This window comes from Notamacropus eugenii, chromosome 1 (genome assembly GCF_028372415.1).
Source record: "Notamacropus eugenii isolate mMacEug1 chromosome 1, mMacEug1.pri_v2, whole genome shotgun sequence".
Classification (NCBI taxonomy): domain Eukaryota; kingdom Metazoa; phylum Chordata; class Mammalia; order Diprotodontia; family Macropodidae; genus Notamacropus; species Notamacropus eugenii.
In genome coordinates this window covers 168,405,236-168,428,902 of record NC_092872.1, presented here as the reverse complement: position 1 = coordinate 168,428,902, position 23,667 = coordinate 168,405,236, and the positions used below count along the sequence as shown (strand labels likewise).

Genomic DNA, 23,667 nt, shown 5'->3' with positions numbered 1-23,667 from the left:
GGCTCTAGAATACAAGGTCCCAGATTCAAATTCTGACTTTTTGCCATTAGTTACCTTGTGATCTTGAACAAGTTACTTAAACTCTCCAGGCCTCAGTTTCTTCACCAGTAAAATGAAGGGGTTGACTTAGATGGATTCTAAGTTGTCCTCCAGCTCTATATCTATCATTCTTTACTTAGCAGTCTGATTTGACCTGTGAGTGGTGTTTGAGGCACTGCCTTACTTGGGTAGGTACCTAATACTTGAGAGAAATATAGGTCTCACTATTGCAGGTCTTCTAGCTCCATGCCGGACTCTGTAAAACACAGGACCCTGCACGTTTCTCAGCATATCAATGCCTTGCTAGCTAAAGTATCCTTCTTTGTTACTCATTGGGGATTGCAAAGGGAAGGGCAGAAATGATGTGCCAGACACAGTGATGTGCTAGGCAGCTAGATGTTTCAATGGATAGAGGACTGGAAGAGTTAGGAAGACTTGAGTTCAACTCTAGCCTAGGAAACTTTCTAGTTGTATGACCCTGGGCAAGTCACTTCATCTTTCTCTGCCTCAGTTTCCTCATCTGTAAAATAAGGATGATAATAATATTTACATAACTTGATTGTAAATAAGAATCGAATGAGATACTTACAAAGCTCATTGTAAATCTCAAAGTTCTATAAAAACACTTGGTTATTATGATTGTTATATGCATAGGACCTGATATGAACACCTCACTAATTGATAGATATCAGCAAATTTCAGTACTTTTGGCATTCAGGTGAGGCTCCTTCAGAGTTAGAAGAGACCCTGATCTAAGGCTCATTTCTTTTCGAACTGGAGATAATTTAGGGGTAGGGCAAGGGGAACAGTTGTTTTACATTAGTCATAATTCACCCCGCCTATGGTGACTATTTCCTTTTCACTCCTCTTGTGTGGAGGATTGAATGATGCCTGTTGAGTCAGCAAAACAAATTTCCATGATCATAGACCAGCTCAATAGACAATCCTAGATTTATAGCCACTGGTCACAACTTCCAGCGGTAGAGTTTTTAGGTGACACAGTGTAATATCACTGAGAGGTTATTCAGCTTTCCTTTGCCGGTGCAGACTACCCTTCAGGTCACCCAGGAATGTTCAAATATCCTTTGAAGATAGTCTGAGCTTGATAGTTTAGGAGCCTGTACTATAATGATCTCTGGAAGTAGGCAGTGTGGTCAAGATCTAGAAAGACAATAAGGATTACAATGCCCGTGTATAGTATCATTTAATCCTCGCAGCAACTCTGTCAGGAAAGCCAGGTGAGGCGAGGCTGGTAATACTAGCTCCAGTTTAGAAGTGAGGAAACATAGGCTAATAGGTAACCTGACATTCTCTAAGATCACATGATTACTAGGTATTAGAGCCAGGTTAGAACCCAAGTCTGTAGGTTCCTTCATCTAAGGAGTACACATATCTTGGGGATAGCTTAGATTGTTCAGTGGATAGAGTGCCAGGCCAAGATTCAGGAATACTTATCTTCCTGAGTTAAAATCTGGCTTCAGATACTTACTAGCTGTGTAATCCTGTGCAAGTTAACCCTGTTTGCCTCAGTTTCCTCATTTGTAAAATGAGTTGGAGAAGGAAATGCAAACCACTCTAGTATCTTTGCCAAGAAAACCCCAAATGGGGTCATGAAGAGTCAGATATGACTGAACAACAACAACATACATCTTGAGAAAGTCTACTTGGCTAATGAGTTTTATTTAGTCCAGATTTTTGAGTCTGAAATTATTCTCAGTGTCTCTATCATGACAGCTGATTTCAGCAAAGTCAGCGATTTCTAGGAAGTACATAAATTTAGACATTATTTGTGAGGCAGCTGGGTGGCATGGTGGATAGGGTGCTGGAATTAGAGTCAAGAAAATCTGACTTAAAATCCTACCTCAGATAGCTACTGACTGTGTAACTTTGGACAAGTTACATAAGATCTGTCAGCCTCAGTTTCCTCCTCTCTCAAATGAGGATGATAATAATGGTGCCTATCTCACAGGGTTGTTGTCAGGATAGCATATATGAAAGAGTTTTGAAGACGTTAAAGGTCTGTGCACCTATTAGTTAAATTATTATTAATATTATTATTAACAAAAAAGTGTTCTACCTCTTGATGAATTCTCAAGCTCCATTTGCACTGATTCATCTTTTTTGAGGAGTTTTTTCTACTCAGTTGTTCCTGGAGCTAGTGCTGCCGGTATCAGAGAATGAGTTCCCTTTCCCATCTGGGTAGGTCCCAAGGTCCATCTTTTGCTGGTGCTTTGGTCCTGCTGCAATGTTCTCTCACACTAGAATCCGTCTGTTTACCCTCTCAGGAGTCACCTTTAGAGGGAGTATTTGACTAACATTGGTGTATTCATGCTTCCCTTAGTATGAATTTATATTGGCCAATATCCTTGAAACTGACTGGTATTTCATAAGCTGCACAAGATCTATAACAAGCACTTTAGGAACCTGGAGCAAATAACTCAAAATGTATCCTTGAATCAATTTCTCAAGGTAAATTCATTGGTGGGGCAGAGGGAATCTTTGGATGGGGGAGATAGAGACCCTGAGGCTCTTCCACACCACCTAGGGTTGGGGGAGAAAGGAGTAGAGCAGAGTAGGGCTGGTCAGGGCCAAGGAGAAGCTCCCTGGGGTACAGTTATCTAGTACTTTCTTATCTTAACTAATTAACTAATTAATTCGGCTGATAAGCTCAGTTGTTTCTATCTGGTGAGAGACAAGAAGTGCTGTCAGTATCCTCCATATTTCTCTGCCCTGAAAAAAATCCCCAGGTTTCACTTAAGGATGGAATGGATTCTGCTTGCAAAATTAATTTCTCTCCTCTGCCATGCTCAGAAATTGAAAAGCAAGTTTGCAATGTCCTATGTCCATTTCCTTAGTTTATTCACCTCCATCTGGGCATACTCCAGACAGTGGATCCCAAGATCTCTAATCTTCAAAGCAAAGTCAAGGTTCCTTAGGTATAGCTTCAGACTTCAAACAGAAGCCAGGTTGTACTGTAACTTTTAATATGAAAGATGCTTAGCCTGGCAAATTGCTTTCCAAGAGTATTGGGCTGCCAAAATTCTATCTGGCAGGGTCTGAACAGTCATCCTCCTACATATTAATACTGTGTCTTCCTATGTTCTTTCCATTCCTGTATTCTTCTAGGATTCTCAGAATTTCCAAGCTGAATCAACTAATAAATAGTCATAAAAAATGTTTACAATAGTTCCTATTCTACTGAATTCTTACATGGAAGCCTCATCCAGGACTGTCAATAGTCTCAATGGCCATGTGCTTGGTAAACTAGGATAGTGGAATACAAGTCTGGAAACACCTATTGTTTTGGAAATATTTTGAATATGACCTTGCAGTGGGCTTTAGTTGTATCTTCTAAGTCCAGTCTCACCAAGTTTGGAGGGTTTCATTTCTGAAAGGTTGCCTCCTCTCCCCCTGCCCACCCATGTGATTTTTCTGAAGCTACAGTAACTCATGATGATTGTTTACCAAAACATGGAGGGATTGGATATTTGAGACTCCATCTGTATGTAGATGGAACACCCACACAGATAAGAACATAGAAAGAATATAGAAAGAATTTAGAACTAAAGGGCCTCAATTCAAATTTCAGCTCCATTATTTACTAGTTGTGTGACCTCTTGGGTAAATGGCTTCAACTCTTTGGGCCTTAATGTTTTCATAAGTAAAATGAGGTGCTCAGACTATATAACCTCTAAGGTTCTTTTCAGTTCTGAATCCTATAATCCTAATCTCTAACTTCCCATTTACAGCATAATGAAAGATGTTCATACATTTTCCTTAAGACAAAGCTATGGGTAACATAAGTTTATTTCTCTCCATTCTGTTGTTGTCATTTTCATTTGTTCAGCACTCTGCATGACCCCATTTGGGGTTTTCTTGGCAAAGATACTAGAGTGGTTTGTCATTTCCTTCTTTAACTCATTTTACATTCAGCAGATGGGGAAATTGAGACTCTAAGAAGGCCCAGGTTTTCTTACCCCAACTCTAATGCTCTTTCCATTATACTACAAATATTCTCCAACATTTCTAGGCTATTCCCCTTCTGCCCTCCTTCTCTGCTCCCCCTTGCCATTATTCACTCAAACACAGATTTCCATGAAAATCAAACTATAAAACAGAAACATATGGACCAGTATGCCTCTCTGGCTAGTGACCAGGACTTAGAGTGACATGAAGTCATTGCCTCTGCTCTATATGACCAGAGAAATTCAACTTTTCCCAATCCCATCTGCAAAAAAAGTGCCTTTTACTTGATACCTGCCCCTTTCCTGTTCTTAAGTCTTGCTGTCCAATGCTGGCACCTAGAAGTTTGCTCTGCATTAATTTCAGACTTTGTGTAAATATTAGACCCAGATTTTTTTGGAAACAAGTATGTTTCAGCCCAAACTTTCCACCAGGCACAAGTACCTTCTCTGTTGTAGAAATCACGGGCTAGCGGTTTACTTCTTAATCCTGCCTGACCCCTATTGCCAATTCAGGGGCAGCTATTAGAAGGAAGCTTCTTTCATGAAGTAGAATCTTGAGGAGGCTGGGAAGGGACCTGTAGGATAGAATGGCGACGTCTTGGTCGACACTCTGAGCACTCTGTTGCCAATTCGTCCTGGAACTTATTTGAGACAGAGGTTTCTGAAACCACAAAGCTTTAGTGAAACCTCCTGCCTTCCAAAGAAAAGAAATGGGAGGGGAATCAAATTTATAGAAAAACTCTTGCAGTGGCCATGGGAATGGATCTAAGATCCTTTCTAACTCTGAGGGTCTATGATTCCCTGTGCCATCAGAAAGGTTGGGTGCCAAGGATGCTATAAATGGGATTGGCCGTTCAGTCAATGAGCTCTAATCAATTATGTACATACTATATTTACTGGACTGTTGGTCCAGGTAAGATGACAGAAGTAGTTTTCACTCTTGTAGTAGAAGGAGCTTCATTTTCGGTTTACAGAATTATGAGAGAAGGCAGGCCCTGTGGAAAGAGTTCTGGGTCTGGTTCTCTGGAGATCAGCAGGAAGGTACACAAGCAGAGGCCTTTGGCATCTTTCTGTAGGGCCTTGTTCCCCCAAGAGGAGTGGCATGGTTCCATTCCCTAAACTCAGGTACAGGGAGATTAATGGAGCTGTTGTGCACCTGGCCTGTATAAGGCCAGGGCAAAGCAGTGAGAGGTTAGCCCCCAGGTGGTGATGGCAGCTCCATCGTAAACATTACTTAGATCCTCTAGGGTAAGGGCACAGTCCCTTTCTTGACTGAAGGGTGAGAATGAGGTTGTTGTGGCTACTCTGACTTTCTCCTCTCCATCTGGTCATGAGTCTGAATGGAAGGGAGAATCATAAGGAAACAATAAGGTTGGCATCACTTTTTCAGACCAAAGACAAGTATTAAGCCCTCTGCAGAATCTGAAGTGAAAGATTAAGCCCAGTGTATGTCTTCTCTGGTTTGGGGAAGGGAGAGAGGTGGGGCTCTGGCATAAAAATTCACTGAGAGATGACCTAGATCAGGAGTTTTTTCCTAGGGTCCTTGAATTTGATTTTTTAAAAAATATTTTATAACTGTATTTCAACATTATTGGTTTGACCTTATGTATTTTATTTTATGCAATTAAAAACATAATTCTGAAAAGGGGACCATAGGCCAATGGGTCTGAAAGGCACTGCTATCAGCAGATTGGATGGCTATGGGGGTCGGGTCTAGAAAGCAGGGCTGTGAATATCCCATCATGCAGAGTCACATTTTTCAAAAAGCATCCATCCAATTAGTTGTGTATAGTACTGTGTCAGGGACAATGTGGAATGATTTAGATGGACAGAGTATACTCACTGAGGTAGAGAGGAAGGAGGGGCTTACAGACTAAAACAGCCTGTGTACAATGAACTAGGACAGACTTTTTAAAAAATGTGACTGCACTTTAGGATTTTCATAGCCCTGCTTTCTAGACTGGACCCACATTACCATCCAATCTGCCAGTGCACCCTCCAGATCCCTGGGCATTGCCACGGACCTTGATGCACCAATCTAAGGGCCATTCTGCTTTGCCATTTACCTGACAGCATTGTGTTTGCTACCTATAGGGCTTGCCATCCGTCCTGCATCTGCCCCTTTCTATTTCTGCTGTCTCCTCTTATTTGAAATAGGAGTTCCTTGAGACCAGAAACTGGATTGCTTTTCTGTTTGGATGGCTAGTTCTTGGCATAATGCTTAGAACATAGTAGGTGATTCATTCATTCCTTATTATAGGGAAGACAGCATCAGATTAGATTCTCCAACCCTGTGTTCAAATCCGTTTCTCCCTTAGTCGCTTTGTGAACTCAGTGTCAAGTTACTTTAGCACCAAGAACTATCTTAAATACTTTTAAGGCTCAATTAATACTCATAGGTTGATTAATGGATTGACTTCTCTGGCATTGGCCTCATCTGTCAAGATAGATAATAATAAGTTATCTCTCTTCCTTCTTTTGTGAGAATAAAAGAGGTCTCAGGTGAGAAGTGCTTGGTTTTAATGTCAAAAAGGCTTTTCATAAACTGATTATGAAAATAAAAACAAAACACACAAATTGGGTATTTCCATAAATAGTCAAGTTACCCTAAGTGTATTCTATGGAATGGAGGCTCTAGGATGAGACCTAAAAAGCCCAGAGGAGTTTTTCAAAGAAGCTGGGATTTTGCTGCGCACCTTATTGCTGATACCCTTGAGTCTCCTGGCTTGCCCCCAGAAACAGATGAGTTTCTAGAGGTGGCCAGGGAGTGGAATGCAAAACCTTAACACTCTTGTCTCTCCTACCTTGTTTTTCCCTGTCTAGTATGTCTCCAACATGTATTTCTTTATTAGGTTCTCCTGGCTGCTGGACAGTCCCCTTCAAGGGTGTCCTGCCCTTGAAGTCTACAATACCTAACTAATCGCAGTCTTCCAGCTGAGCAGACAAAGGATGCTGAAGCCAGCAATCCTCACTAAGCAGTTTTCTAGGAACTCAGTGAGCTGAAATCTCTGCCCAGTTTTCTCCATTCATTTTTTTTCAATGACATTCCCCCCAATAATAGTCACCTGACTTGGATCGAGCCTGTTGATTTCATTTTCAGTAGGGATTCCAGAGAAGGGAAATTAATCTTCCTTTTCTGGCGCTATCAACCAGAGAGTTTTACATGTGATTCCAAGCAGACAGCTCAAACAAAGAGAAACAAGACTGGAAAAAGGCCATTGTTGGCCAAACAAAAAGTGCGAGGGTTGGAAGAAGCCTCTGGCAGGAGTTCTGAGGGCTCAGAAAGAGCCTACCTTTAAAGTCTGTACAGTTCATTCAAGTATCTGCTCACAATCTCAATCCCAAGGTCCTGAACCCTTGCCATCAAGAGTGCTTATTTTGGGGTCAGAGTGAGAGAAAGATGATATTCAGTGAGAGTAGCCTAAGATTCTTCATTTAGCTTATATACATGTAAAGACATGTAAATATATGTAAATGTAAATATACGTATATATTTTTATATACAAACACAGAGTTCTAGTACTGAAACTAGGTCTCCTGATTCTGTCTCAGTGCTTTTTTTTTTTTTAATATTATGATATGTTGTTTCCCTTGCATAAACATAGCCCAGTAAACACTGCTGTGTTCTGAATGAGGCTTCATTTTCTAGCTTGTAGAAGCCCTTTGTAGCTTGTAATCAGAAAGTATTTTTCAATTTTTCATTATACAACACTATATACATTTACATATACACACATATAGATATACATACATATATGCGTATATATACATATATATTTTCCTAAGAGCTTATTGAGGGCCATATTTAGATCAATGCAGTATGAAGACACAAGACAAGTCCCCTGGACACATGAAAGCAGGATTTTGTTGCCCAGCCTGTTGAGTTTTATATGTATAAAATATAGAAAAATATGATGGTTAGACTGTAATGTTTTGTTGTCTCCAAACAGCCTTTTATTAAAGGCTCATCAAAACCACTTTTAGCAGTACATCAGGCTCTATTGTGAGTCAGGGTTTCCCTGCCAATGGACTTTTTAGTCCCAGACATAGACTCTGGCTTTGGTTGTGGTCAAGGATGAGAGACAGCATGATATATACTGAATAGTACACTGGAAAGGGAGTCAGAAAAACTCAAATTTGAATTCTGCCTTTAGATACTTACTGTCCACTGGATCTTGGGGTATTATTTAACCTCTCAACCTCAGTTTCCTCATTTGTAAAATCAGGTCATGCCTACCTCTTTGGATTGCTGTCAAGTGCTTTGCAAACTTTAAAGTATTATATAGTCATCTGTCATTGCTGGTATTTGACGTAGATTAGGGTGACCAAACTGAAGCCATAGAGAGCTTGTTAGTGATGGGAAGGACCTAAAAGAATTATAGAGGAAGAAACCAAGACCTAGGGAAGTTAAGTGCGGGATCAAAGGACACAGCTAGGACTTAATACTAGCTTAGTGTTCTTTCCATTGAACCGCGTGGTCTTCAAGACCTGCAGTTCTGCCTACTACAAGTCAGTAACTTGTTCTGAGAAGTCAGAGAAGTTCTCTTTCTAAACCCTTTGAAAACTTTCATTCAAGAGCAAAATCTCTGTGCTTGTATATTTTAAATTAGAACTGTGGAGAAAACAAAACAAAAAAAAACCAAACATCATGGAGACCCCATTCAAGAAGCTACATTTGCATATCAAAGCCAATAGACCAATCAGAATAGAAAAGAGTTTTCACAAAATATCACTCAAAGTACGAGCACTTTTCCGTGGATCATCCTGTCTCATCTATAGATCTCTTTATTGGGCAAATATGAATGAGAAAACTATATAAAGACCGGTGTTCATCTGGCCCTTGGGTGCTAGATAACTGATAATGGAAACTCTTTAGACACACACATACACACAAACATTTATTAAGTGTCTACAGTGTAGAGAGGCAGCTAGGTAGCTCAGTGGATAGAGTGACTAACCTGGAGTCATGAAGACAAATCCAGCCTTAGACACTTAACTAACTGTGTGACCCTGAGGAAGTCACTTCACCCTGTTTGCCTCAGTTCCTTATTTGTAAAATGAGCTGGAGAAGGAAATGGCATACCACTCTAGTATCTTTGCCAAGAAAATCCAAAATGGGGTCAAGAAGAGTCAGACAGAATTGTCTAAACAACAAACAGTATGGAGATCACTTGTCCTGGAGGGCACAATATTTTGGTAAGATATGATCTCCACCCTCAAGGACTTTGTAATTTAGTGAGGAGAGTAACACACTAACATGGATAGCTATCATATACAATATTACTTGTTTGGTGCAGTAGAGAGCTACAAAGCAAAGTAGTTTGTGAGTTCTCAAGGGGCAAGTCATTACCAACTGGGAACTAATGAAGGAGGAGATAGAATTTGAGTTGGGCTTTGAAGGCTAAACAGAAGATTAATCAGCTAAGACACGAAGGGCATTGTAGGCACAGGAAGAAAGAGCTGAATGAGGGTAAAAAGGTTGAAAGTTTGGCTCATGTTTGGGTGATTCAATTTGATTGGGGTATAAAGTGAATGAAGGAAGTAATAGAAGATAGAACTGGAAAGACAGGTTAGGGGGAGGTTATGGAAGACCTTAGCTGCCAGTTGGTCAAGTCTAAACTTTGCCCTAAAGACAAAAGAATCCACAACAATTACATAAACTAAAAGAATCTTCATTTGTAAAGTATTATGGGATTCTACCTAATTAACTGTGAGGAGGTACTATGGAAGTAAATGGGAAATTAGAGGACAGATTCATGTGGTCTTATGAGGCTGGATTTGTTGTTTAATTATTTCCTCATTTACAAATGAGGAAATTGAGACAAACAGGGTGAAGTGACTTGCCCAGGGTCACACAGCTAGTAAGTGTCTAAAGCCGGATTTGAACTCAGGAAGATGAATCTTCTTGATTCCAAGCTTAGTGCTCTATCCACTTTGCCATCTAACTACCTTGGGAGGCCAGATGGACCAATGGAAAGAGCATTCAGATTGGTAGTTAAAATGTTTACATTCTTTTTCAAGCTCTGCTAGAGACTAGTACTATTGATCTTAAAAAAATATATATAATTAAAAGAGTCAGTGCAGTTTGAAGTTTGAATAGCCTAAAACTGAGGTAAGACTTTTGGGACACCCTGGATTATGTTTCTAGCTCATTAAAAAAATGGAAGTTTGAAAAGTAGAATCATAGCATTTTAGGAATGGAAACTCAATTGAACAATCTTAATTAAGTACCTACTGTGTGCAGAGCACTGTGCTTAGCCCCGTGGAAGATACAAAGTTGATATAAGATCCTGCCATTATGGAGCTAATGGTCTAGGAGGGAGATGACACACATACACGTTACTAAAATGCAAAATAATAGCATAGGAAGAACCTTATATTGTAGGTCACCCAGTTAAATTCCCTCTGCTCCCCAATTTAAAGACACTGAAACCCAGATCAAAAGAGTGGTATGATGCAGAGATAGTTGGATTTGGAGTCAGGAATGTTTGGGCTCAAACTCTGCCTCTTATTAGCAAGTGCGACTGTGGGCCAGGCATTTGGTCTCCCTGAAACTCAATTTTCACATCTGTAACATAGAGATAATTATCTTGCATTAGCTACCTCATAGAATTATTGTGAAGCTTAAAGGAGATAATTTTTGAAGTACTATATGAGCATCAGCTTTTATTATCATCACCCAAAGCAAAAGATCTAATAAATAACAAAGGCAGGGCTATGTTGGGAAGAACAGTGGAAGAACTTATAAAATTCTTTACGATCCATAAAAGAAAAGGCATACCTCACAGTATCAAAGATTTAGAACTCCAATGGCCCCTAGAACTTAATCTAGTCCACTTCTATCATTTTACAGGAATGAGGATCACATGGGGCATAAATATCAGAGCCTGGAGTTAAAGCCAGGTCTTCTGTCCAGAATTCTTCACACTATAAAAAATTGTGGAGAAGAATATGGCTTACACAAACATCTAAGGAAGCCAAAACTAGAAGCCAATATACAAAGCAGATTGTTTCTCTCCTTTTTGTTCTAGATCCAGATGAATAGGAATAAGAGGAGTTACAGATGGAAGGAGTATTTATGCACCACTAATGTCCAGTCTGTCTAGTGTGGTGACTCCTCTCAGTGATCAGCAGGGCCTCTTGGCTTGTCTTTGTGGGCAGGGCTTCTGCCTTACCCTCTATTCCAAGTTCTTTTAGTGTCATAACTCAATCAGACGTTCCCCTCTAGCTTCCTTTAGTGGGACCCATCATTGGCTTGAGTTCTTAGTCTAAACTTCAATTGGAAGAGAGCCCCAATCACTCTGTATCCTTCTTTTCAGGGACCATCCACAGGACTGATCTTTGCATTTGTGTGGGTGAATACATAACACACATACATATTCTATGACTAGCCTTTTTGTATTTTATATTAGGGGTCATCTGTGAGTTTGACAAATTCAGGTATGTTTTTTAGGATGATGGGATTAAATTAGATTAAATTAAATATAAATTAGGATTTATAGTTGAAAAGGACCTTGAGAATCACCTTGTCACTTTACAGATAGGGACACTGACATCCAGGAAGATTAATTGACTTTCCTAAGAAAATATATTAAGTTCTTTTCCTTAGCTTTCCCAGACTTTGATAAACAGAAACATAAAAATGTGTATATACACATATATGTACATGCATATATATGTGCACATAGACTGTGAGAGTGAGAAAGTGAGAGGAGAGAAAAAGAGAAAGAGTGGGAGAGGGAGAGGGAGAGGGAGAGGGAGACAGAGAGAGAGAGAGAGAGAGAGAGAGAGAGAGAGAGAGAGCGCGCATTTCTTTTGCCTTCAACAACACTGCCTCTAAAAAGGGAGTTTCCATACAACCTTGTTTCAACGGGACAAAAGCTTACTTAGAAAGTCCTTCATTATATTTAACAGGTTTTGTTCTATGCTTAGTGGAGATGGGCAACAGCTTGCCCCTTGGGATTTCATTCATTTGATATCACCTATACTCTCTGAGTCATTTTGTATGGCCTCCTCAGGCTTGTTTACTCCCTGAATTTTTGGACACATTCTCTTTTTCTCCCTTTCACTTTCTATAGAAAATAGCAACTGCCACATTCCTGAAAGCCATACTTAAGTGACTTGAGGCCAGTGAAATACGTGTCCTCACTCCAGCTTCAGACTCTATCTTCTTCCAGAGCATGCATGTGTGTGTGTCTGCAGGCAATCAGAGTTAAGTGACTTGCCCAGGGTCATACAGCTGTAAGTGTAGGGCCAGATCTGAACTCAGATCCTACTAACTCCAGAGCAGCCCCCCTATCCATTGTGCTACCTGGCTGCTCCAAGCACATACTTTCAATGTCAGAGAATTTTGTCTTTCACTGTAAGGTGCTGTTAACTTTGTAATGAATGGTCATGTGTGACTGTGGTGGTGGAAGGCCTCCACAGGGCTGTATCCACTCTCTGAGCCTGTGCATTTTCTCTGGGTGTCCCCCACGCCTGGAAGGTTCTCCCTCCTCATCTCTGCCTGTTGGCTTCCCTGGCTTCCTTCAGGTCCCAACTAAAATCCCATCTTCTACAGGAAGCCTTTCCCAATCCCCCTTCCTGTTAGTACTTTCAGCCTTGAGATTAGCTCCTTATAGCTGTTTGCATGTTGTCACTGTGAATAGCTTGAGAGCGGGGACTGTCTTTTGCCTTTTTTTACGTCTGCAGTGCTTAGTGAAGTCCCTGGTATACAGTAAGAGTTTAATAAATACTTGTTGACTTGTCTGAGTCCCCACCCCCACCATATACACATGTAAAATTTTTGAAGCTTGCCTTCAGGTCACAAATGCCTTATTCTTGCTTTGCTCTGAGGAAAGGTGAAGAAGAAAGGATGGAATCAGTGAGGTAGGTGGATGTTGCTCTTGACACGCAATGTGTTTTATGAGTCCTGAGCAAAGATGTTACAAAGGCATAGGATGATCAGGTAAAGAGGGCTTCTAGATGGGTTGGGAGAGGGCCAAGGGAATAAAGTTGTGGAGAGCCAAGACTTTAAAAAAATTAAGGTAAAATATGGATCTGAGAAAAGTACTACAGCCAGGAGATAGCCTCAAAATAGGAAGAAAAAAGACAGGAATGTTTGGATTTATGGGTAAAGTGAGAGGGGATCTGAAAGGCCATCTAGTTCATTTTACAGATGAGAAACTTGAGGCTCACGTCAGATGGGTGACTTGCTCATGGTCACACAGGAATTAAGTGTCACAGGTGGGATTCAAACCCAGATCCTCTGAATACTATTATCTCCCACAAGCTTTTACCTTCAACAAATACTTATTGTTCACTTTTGGCTAGACCCTTGGGACACAAAGAGAAAGAAATGAAATATGCCTTGTCCTTAAGGAACTTCCATTCTAGTGTACACAGAAATACAACGCAGATTAGGTAGTGAGAGGGACAAAGGAGAGATCTAGATGAAGGGAATGAAATCCAGTGCCTGGCGTAGAGGAGACACTTAATAAATGTTTGTGGGCTGACTGATGGACTGAAGTGAAGGCAAGTCTAAAGATCAAGAGACCACTTTTCATTGTCAGGAGGGTGTGAACTGAGCTTCCAAGGAACAGCAGGATTCTGAAGAAGAGGAGGGGGTGTTCCTTCCAGGCACCAAGGACAGCTTCTGGGAAGGTATAGAGGCAGAGGAAGGAATGCTGTTTTTAAGAAACAACCAGTGATCCCATATGGACTTCATTCACATATGTGTGAATGGCAGTTACGTGAAATGAGCTTGGAAAGGATGTTGGAGCTGGAGTGAGTAGGACTTAAGGATAGAAAGGCTAAGAAATTTGTAGTTTATCCTAGAGGCAGTACAAAGCCATTGAAGATTATTGAGTAGCAGAGAGATATAGTCAGACTTGTGCTTTAGCAAGATGATTTGGCAGCTTTATAAAAGGTGGATTGGATGGCCAGGAGAAGGAAGATGAGAACAATTAGAGGACTGTCACAATGACCCGTGCCATAAGTTCACAGACTTCAAGTTGTGAGGCCCCTACGGTCCTTGAGTCCAGCCCCCAGGTCAGTGGTAATGGTGGCCTGAAACTAAGCTTAGATGTGATGTGAGTGCAGGGAAGGGAGTGCTCATAAGAGATGTGCTGCTAAAACCAATGAAATTACAAAATGACTGGATCTTGGCTCTCTCCCTCACTCAAAGATGGAAATATCTCTGAGGCTTTGGACCTGGGTGACTTGGAGGATGTGACAGAAATAGAGAAGTTGAGCAAAGTGAGTTTAGTAGGGAAGAGGATGAATTTAGGTTTTAGATTTGTTGACATCCAGACAGAGATACCCAGCAGGCAACTGGATGGACTGGAATTTGGGAGAGAGATTTTGGGCTGGATTTATATTTATACTGATATCTATAGTGAGAGATCTTTCTATCTGTCTAATCCAGGAGTGGGGAACCTGCGTAGGTCCTCAAGTGTAGCCCTTTGACTGAATCCAAACTTCACAGAATAAATCCCCTTAATAAAAAGATTTGTTCTGTAAAAATTGGACTCAGTTGAAAGGCCACACCCAAGGACCTAGAAGGCCACATGTGGCCTCAAGGCCACAGGTTCCTCACCCCTGGCTAATCTTTCTATTTGTCTGTGCCTGTCTATCAATCTACATTATCTATGTATATTATCTATCTAATCTTTGTATTTGTTTATCTGGCTGCTCATCAATTTATATTATCTATGCTATTATCTGTTTATCTAATCTAATCTCTCTGTCTTTCTAATCTGTCTTTCTATCTAATCTGTCTGTGTGTCTCTCTGTCTATTTGGTAGTGGTGTGTGTAGAGGTGATAACTGAACCCATGAGTATAAATTCAGTAACCATGGAATGCAAGTATAGGATAGGCAAGGTAGGAGGATGGAGGAGAGAAAAATGAAGGGGCAATTCATTTGGATTCAATTCAGCAAACATTTATTGTGCAAGGTATTGCTTTATGCCTTAGGGATACAAAGTCAAAACATATTCTGAGTACCTCTCTTTACATACTAACATTTTTATCCAGGTAAAATCAGATTAAGATGAAGATCAAGGGAAACATTTATTAAGAGGGAAAAGAGTCACCAACTGAAAACCTGAGGTGTGTGTGTGTGTGTGTGTGTGTGTGTGTGTGTGTGTGTGTGTGTGTGTATGGGGCAGACTCACACTGTGTCTCATTGATGGAGGAACACTTAATACGTTAATTTTATATAAGTGATCCTGATGCATTTAGTTCCAAGGTCTTGGGTCCTTCCCCAGCTGAGCCCTTGTCTATCTGCCTGATTCCTGAGGACAGGGAAGGCTGTCCTCCTAACCCTGGCATCCTGAGCAACTGTCCAGAATAGCTGCTTTCTCACTTTTGTATCTGTATCTGTATCCTAGTATAGAACCTGCAACATAGCAGATGCTTATTAAATGCTTATTGATTGATTGATGCCAGTAGACTATAATTCAGGAAGAAGAAAAAGTGATATCTAGGGAACAAGACTTTTGTCACAGGCCAAGGAGAGATAAAAAAAAAATAAGAAAGTCTCTTATTTTCTTCAGAGACAACAGAAGGCTAAATCAATATATTTCACTTGGAACTAGAGTGTGGAAGCAGGACACATTAACCAGATCTGTAACCCTGAGGGTCAAGTCCTAGAGAAGAGACGTAAAGACTTCCCCAATAATACCAGAGTAATCTTCCTTATGTAAGAAGCTGATCGTGTCATGCCTCTGCTCTGAAACCTTCAGTGGCTCCCTCTTACCTTTCAAATAAAATTCAAAGTTCTTTACTTTGACATTCAAGGCTCTTTGCAATATAACACCACTGTTACCTTTCCAGGTTTATCTCAGATTACTCCCTCTGTTCTTATTACACTCCAGCTAAACAGGACTACCCTTGGCCTCCTCAAATATGTCAGGTACCCTCCTTTCTCCTTGCCTTTTCTCTCATTGTTGCCAATGCTTAGAATGTTATTCCTTTCCCCTCTATCCCTGTGGCATTCCCACCCATCTTTCAAAGCCCAAGACAAAAGCCATTCCATAGAGCCTTTTCTGATTTCCCTGGCCAATAACACCCTTCTCTCACATAGACCTCGCATAGCTGTTTGTTTCGCCACTGTAGGGCAATCATCATCAAAGGCTACATATTCTAGTTTTTCATTTTTATCCCTTCTCCATGAGAGTTGTTGTTGAGTCATTTCAGTCATGTCTGATTCTTCATTACTCCATTTGGAGTTTTCTTTGACTGAGATGATGGAGTGGTTTGCCAGTTCCTTCTCCAGTTAATTTTACAGATGAGGAACTGAGGCGGACAGGGTTAAATGATTTGCCAAAGGTCACACAGCAAGTAAATATCTGAGTCCAGATTTGAACTCATGAAGATGACTCTTCCTGATTCCAAGCATTTCACTTTGCCAGTCTCTGCTGTAAGGGTAGGAACCCCCATTTTAATTATACTTGGAATTCCCTTTAGTGTCTAAAGTATTCTGTACAAAGTAGGTTTTTAAGAATACTTGAATAAACCATGGTTTGTATGTGGTACATGTGTACATGGAGTACTTTAAACAGTGAAAAGCTAGTTGAATACTGTGCTCTATATCTGTGAGATATCTCAACTGTATATGTGTGTTTGACACTCCTTCATACTGTAGCAAGGTTTAATTGTACACTGGAACCATCTGTGACTTACTGTGGGCAGAATGGGTAAGAGAGGTAATGATGGAGAAACCAAGAAGTAGGGATTACTAATGGAAGATTACTTCTATGTGGTTGTGAAGAGTGAACCCAAATCCTTAGTTTTGATATTTAATTTTAAAAGTTCCAATTCCTAGCTCAGTGCTGTAGACCAAACTGGCATACACTCAGTAATCTGTATACTTGGCTTAGTGACTCAAACATAGTAGGCACTTGGTAAGTATTTATTGTATTGAACTGAATACACTCCATACATTCTAAGGAGGGAGGAATTCATTTTTCTGGGTCTCTAAAAGTCAACCTTCATCCTTCAAGATGTCTATTCTGTTTCCCACATTGGTTGATTCCCTGATAGAGAGTATGTCTATATCCATTATCCTATATATCCTATATCCATATCTATGACTGACCTGGTTTGGACTTGAGTATCTGCACTACTGAGGCTTGGCCATCTATTGTCTGGCAATTCCTAAGCATATTCCTGGCCTCAGCCCCTTTCCTAGTCACAACAAGAACAAATGAAACATCGGAAGATCCTAGATTAGGTGACAAAAAGAGATGCCTCAATGAGCTTACCAACCAATTTTCATGGAACAAATCTTGGAATAACTGTTCAAAGCCACACATTCCGGTGATATCTGTCTAAACTCCTATATCTGGGGCTCCTAAGCATGAGAAAAGAGAGGACACGATTGGTTTGACCAACCTTCAGCAGATCCCCACTATCAGACAAAATATATATTACTCGTGGCATTTACGAGCTTCTCCAATGTGACTCTAGACTGTTTTCCCCATATTATTTAGTATCTCTTTCTTACGTGGATTCCAATATCTTCCTGTTCTCTTAGACCTCTGTGCATTTCTGAATGTCAGCACCCCATGACTTCCTTACATTTCTGCCAGCAGAGATGCTTCATTGGAAACTTCTAGGCAGGAAAAGTCTCCACTAGCAGATCTGTAAGAATGAGGCTTCTCACTAACCTTTCTCTTATACCCCCACTACCTTGTTCTCTTCAGGGAGGCCATTTCTCCATCTAGTTTCTCCCTTGATGTCCCTGATTCTGCTTTTTATATCACTTACATGCTAGGACTCTTGCCCTGCCAGGACCCAAAATGTAGTACTGTCCTGAGAAACTTAATCTCAAGAAACCTACAAGATGAGAAAGGGTCAGAATAAGTTTCTTTGGGATAATGATGATAGCAATAAATGAAACTTTTGCTTTAAGATTTTCAAATGACTTTACATTCCTTATTTTATTCAGACCTCATAAAGACTCTATGAGATAGGTGCTACAGGTGTTATCTTCAACTTAAAAATGAGGGAGCTGTCTATGATCACATAGCTAATAAGTGCCAGAGTCAGGATTCAAACTCCAGATCTATTCCTCTCTCCATAATACCATAGCATAGTATTCCCTAAGACCCCAGACTCATGCTCAGTTGCAGGAATTTTCCATCATGGACAACTAGAAAATACATCTAGCTATAAGAAAGGGTAGGGTGATAGCCACCTTGGCATTTCTGATGAACAAGCTACAGGGGTCAGGGCTGAAGCCAGATGTTTCTAGGACCTTCCTTGGCTCTCATTCCCAGTCTCAAATCACCTTAGAAAAAAACCAACCCCCAAAGAACAGACCTTACATGAGGAGAGGTGATTTTTTTTCTTTTTGGTCCTAAAAGGAAAAAAAATAACCTCAGTGGGAAACAAATCTCCAAATCTTGATGCCCAACATTACACGCCCAAAATCCATCTATTCATAAGTTTAACAAAAAGCTTCTTTAGGTTATACTGTAAGTCCATTGAGAGTGAGGAAAGAGGGCCACTCACACACATACACACTCCCTTATACACACAGACGGAGCCACAGATTCCTCCCCCCTCACACACACACACAGATGGGACTGTTCTGCTGGTTCACAAGGAGGCACTGAGTTTTTAAAAGTAAACTCTACAGTTTCCGTTCTTGCCCTGGATTCAACTTTTTTTTTAAAGTAACCGTTCTCTCCCATCTCCCTCCTTTTCTCCATCCCTCCTCTCTCTCCCTTTCTAACAGCAGTGAAATCAAAGGTTATGTTACAGCCACTCAGTCACCTTGTGGACCCCAGGATCTCCTGGATAGAGTTTTGTCAATCTGGAGATGATGGGATAGTATGAGATCAGAAGCCCAATAAGGACTGGAGTGGGTAGGGGAAATAGTAAGCCTTGCTATGGGGGATACCCCACATAGTGGTACCCCTTCCTCTTATATCTCACAGCTCTGATGTGCTAAAGACCAAAACAAAAAAAAAAAAAAAAGGAAAGCAGAGGTGCCCACAATAAAAGAGAGAGGAAGAGAAGGTACCAGTGCTAAACAAAACACACAGAATGAACATAATGACAGAGAAAAGAGCATTCTTACGGAACTCTTATCCCTCTCTCAACTCAGTAACCCATTAAGTTTTTCCCCAGGATTTTCCTTTTCATTTCTGTCACACTAGTGCTCTGTCCATTTCTACATTTTCTCTAGGAGTTGTTCAGTTTTATTGATTCTTCTTCCTCTTTTTCCACCAGAACACACACACACACACACACACACACACACACACACACACACACACACACACACACACACACACACACACACACACCCTGCCTCCAACTTAGATAACTATCTCAGTTCCTAAGCCAAGGAATATCAACTGGAGCTCCAGACAAGAAAGGGTTACGCAGAGGTTCCTGAGGACCAGCTGGACATCGTGGCCTGGCTGTCTGCACAAGAGCAGCAAGGGGGCCTCAGTACCTCTGACACCAGCCAGGAATTCTTAGTGACAGGGAAAACATCTAACTCAGTTCCCCATGTCAGAGGGCTCCTGCGGTAGCCCATGTAGGATGTAGATGAGACCTTGTCCTATTTGGTTACTCTCTAGTTTTGGTTTCTTAAAGGCATCATAAAGGGGGAACCTCTGGAAAGGGTATCTTGGGAAAGACCCAGGCCAACTTGGGAAGTGTGAAAGGAAGGAATGAGTAGCTTTCTGGTAAGCTCACTTTTGGAATGTGGAGGGCAATTCAACTTTCCAGGGAGGGTGCAGGTGGGATTCATGGCAATAATGAGTGTGCTTCGATAGAGCATGTGTATTTACGATGAATGGGGGCTTGGGCGTGTGTGACCAATGAATGGGTATGCTGACTGAAAGAAATGAGTGTGAGTAATAATTGTGTGGGTATTTGTGCAATGCATATTCATGGATATGGAATTAGATGAGACAATGTGGATGGTGGATAAACGTATGATCACGTCTCTCTCTTTTTTGTTTTTGAAAGGTAACTCCACACATATATGGATCCAGATCTATGATTTTGGTGGAGGAAGGGTCTGTACCTTTGACTTTATCTCTGTGGGGAATTCTATATGAAATTCCTTCCACTGTTACAGATTTGTAGTTCTCATCTATATGTTACTAATCTGCATGTAATCTTTATACACACATATATGTACATATAAATATATGTATATATATACATATAACCTATATACATACATATCTCATATATGTGATAAAATGGAAAGAGTGCTGTATTTGGAGTCAGAGGACCTTGGTTTCAATTACAGCCCCATTATTAGCTATTTATGCAACTCTGGGCAAATCATTAAGCCTTTCTGGGTCTCAGTTTCCTCATTTGTAAAGTGCAGTGGTTGACCTGGGCTATATGATTCTAATATCCCTTCCAACTCAAAACTCAATGATCCCATGTGTGTATATCTGAATGGAGGGCATGGGATGTGTGACATTAATGTGTTTGCTGAGCTGGGTGTTAATATGTAAAATTAGAGGATGTAGTACACTTGCAAAAACACAGTACTGGAATGTTGCAGTGAAGTACATCAAGAGAAAAGCCTTATAGGAGTCATTTTTCTCTCTCTGGGCCCTTATCCCTTCAGTTTGCTGACCAATACATCAAACATATTTCCTACAAAATGAATAACGGAGAAAGGAGTCTAATTGGAATATTTTCCACTGGGAATTCCATGTTCAAAAGCTAGAAAGACAAATGACCTTAAATATAATAGCTACTTATTTTTTAAATGAATTTTCCTTGAAAGAAGTTTTCTGTTCTGAGGTAACTTATTCTTTCTTCACTGAGTAGGGTAACTTCACATTATGTTCTGTTTTCAAAGAGAGATACCCATCCTGAACACTCCTGACAATCATACAGCAATATTTCCTTTCATTTTTTTGTAGGACTTCTATTTCTAGGAGTTCAGTGGCAGATGCTCCTTCCTCCTTCACCTACCCTGCACCATCTTGTCCACTTTACAGAAGGCACTAGCAAGTCACGGAAAACTAGTTATAAATCTTATGTAGGAAGGGAGCTCAGAGGTCATCTTGTGCAACCTTGTCAGTTTCCAAATGAGGAAACTAAGGCATTGTAGGTCAAGAATCTTGCCCAAAGCCAAAAATGTAAGAAATATCAACAGTAGAACTTGAACACAGATCCATTCTCTCTAACTGGAACACACTGGGGTCCAAGTGACTTGGACCAGCTGAACTAGAAGAGGAGTTACAGGTTACAGCCCCAGTGCCTGCACCCTCAAGTCCCTCCCACCTACTCCAGAGGTGGATGGTGGTGGTGGTGGTAATATGAAAACTAATTTTATCCTATTTTACAACATTTTTTTTTTATTACATTTCCCTCCCTTCATACTTGAATTTACACACTTGTTGAAATATGGGATGACAAGTTCATTAATAATGAAAGTATAGTGGAATTCCATTATGACACAGCTAGTAATACATGGATATGCATATCTCACTTCAGGTCAGATCCCGACTCCGGAAACCTAACAACCATGCAGAGTGAAAGCCAGATTCCAACAGTGTTCATCTATAAGGTAGGCTCTTAAAAGGTGTGGCCAATATCAGAATGAGAATACTTCTCTATTAACTTGAAGGTAATTCTAAGGGAAACCTTCCCCCTTCTCTTTCCTAAACTGTAACTTGACAAATAGAAGTTCTTGGTGGACATGGAGATTTTACATAGGCAAGTCCTGCATTGTTGGGAAGGCAGTCCTCCTTTTGGTATATGCACATCTGTCCATCACTGGCGTCACCCCCTCTTTTTTAGTCCTGTTTGGTAGGGCCCTGCTCCTATTGGAGGCCTTGGGGATCTTTTTAGTTCCCCTATTTACTTCCTTGGAAGATGAAGCAAATAGTAAGAGAGGGAGATTTGTCCAGCTCAATTCCCAAACAGACCCAGCAGACCCTTGGGTTAAATGAAACTCCTGAGAAGTTGGAATAAAGGGTCTTATTCTCTATCCTCCTTAATCTGTGGAGCTAAACTTCATTTTCTTCTAACACAATTTATCTAGAAAACTAATAAGGTTGTCACATTTATGTTCTCTGTCCATCAGCCGCTCTCTGTATCTGTTCTCTCTCTGTTTCTGTCTCTCTGTTTCTATCTCTATCTCTCTGTCTGCCTCTGTCTGTCTGTCTGTCTGTCTGTCTGTCTGTGTCTCTCTCTCTCTCTCTCTCTCTCTCTCTCTCTCTCTCTCTCTCTCTCTCTCTCTCTCTCTCTCTCTCTCTCTCTCTCTCTCTCTCTCTCTCTCTCTCTCTCCGTCTCCCTGCCTTGTCTGTGTCTCATTCACTCAAGTTGAGAATAGGATCAATAAAGAAAACCTATGACTGGGGATTCCCTACACCAAGCATGGGCAATTGCCTTCTCACAGGACGACATCAGCCACCACCCCCATCCCTCCTCCTAGCGACGAGTTTGTTTCATCTGAAATGCACCAGTAGGTTGGGGAAACCGTCAGCTCCCAAATTTCCCTCTTCCCCAAAGTGGAGAAGGAGCCAATCAGCTTTAGCTCTCAGCCACGAGTGCGTTTGGAGCGCCGGCAAAGGCGAGAGCCTTACGGAAGAGAAAAAAAAGAGGAGAGAGAAGATAAGGCGTTACCTTAAACAGTACAGCGCAGTTCAAGAAGTTAAGTCCCATACACCTGGCAGAGCAATTTAAGATTTCCTTTGGGTGATAGAATGATGAAAAGTCCGTCCCTTCTTGCTCCTGAAGATCTCCTCTTCACAGCCTCCGGAGGGATGTTTCTGTCCTTAAATTTTTGCGTTCCCCCTCCGCCTCTCTGGAAAAAAGCGAAAATCCCTCCCCACCCAGTGCGTTGTTCCCAGGTTCTTATCAGGCTGTGACAGCAGCGAGAGAAGCATCAATGTTAGAGTCCTGGTGGTGAGCGTGAAAGAAAGCTACAAGATCTTTCTGTTTTTTTCCAAACCCCTCTAGCCCGGAGTCAGATCACTGCCAGTGGCTGAAAAGAGAGACCTTTAAGACTCCTCCTGTCAGCCTCCTTTGACACCTCCTGGCATGCTATGTACTCAGGGATCCACCTCTAGCGCACTTAGGGTAGGTGGGCAGGCAGGCATCGAGGGAAATGACACACAGGGTGGGGGTGGAGGTGGGGGTGGAGGAATGGGAGGGTGTTAGGGAAGAAGGAAAAACCCTCCCTCCTGGGGGAGGGGAGGGGGAGAGCAAAGTGGGGGGAAGGGGAAAAAGGATCCTGAACTGCAAAAAGGGAGCGCTGACGGAGGGCTCTGATAGTTCCCTTTGGAAACCCACAGCTGGTCCAGCAGCGCTGGGGGATCTTAAAAAAAAGATGAATTTAAGCCACGAGAAAGAAACGAGGAGTTATCCAGGGGTGGGTGTGAAATTAAAAGATCAACTTAATTAAGAAAGGGTTGTGAGGAAAGCGTTATAGTAACTGTGTGTCTGCATTGCAGTCAATAGCACTGCAGTCTGAATGGGAATTAACATACTTCAGAGCAGCTGAAAATGGGAATAACCCTGGATCATTCTGAAAGTTTGGAACGCTCCGGTGTGGTTTATCTGTGCGGCTGAGGGCAATGGGAGAGGGAGGGGGAAAGAAAGAAGGAATCTGGGGAGGGAATGCTGAGTCCAAGTGTTCAGTCTTGGGGGGTGCGGGTGAGATGAAGGGATCCTCCAGCTTCAGAC

General features: G+C 41.3%; 1 protein-coding gene across 1 annotated transcript in view; it reads right to left on the bottom strand.

The window, feature by feature from the left end:
• The window catches only part of ACAN (aggrecan), an 85,165-nt gene extending 62,262 nt beyond the window's left edge, over nt 1–22,903 (bottom strand). The window contains exon 1 of the mRNA XM_072617974.1: nt 22,606–22,903. The gene's annotated coding sequence lies outside the window, so the exon portion shown is untranslated. The remainder of the gene's footprint in view (nt 1–22,605) is intronic.
• Between the last annotated feature and the right edge of the window lie 764 nt (nt 22,904–23,667).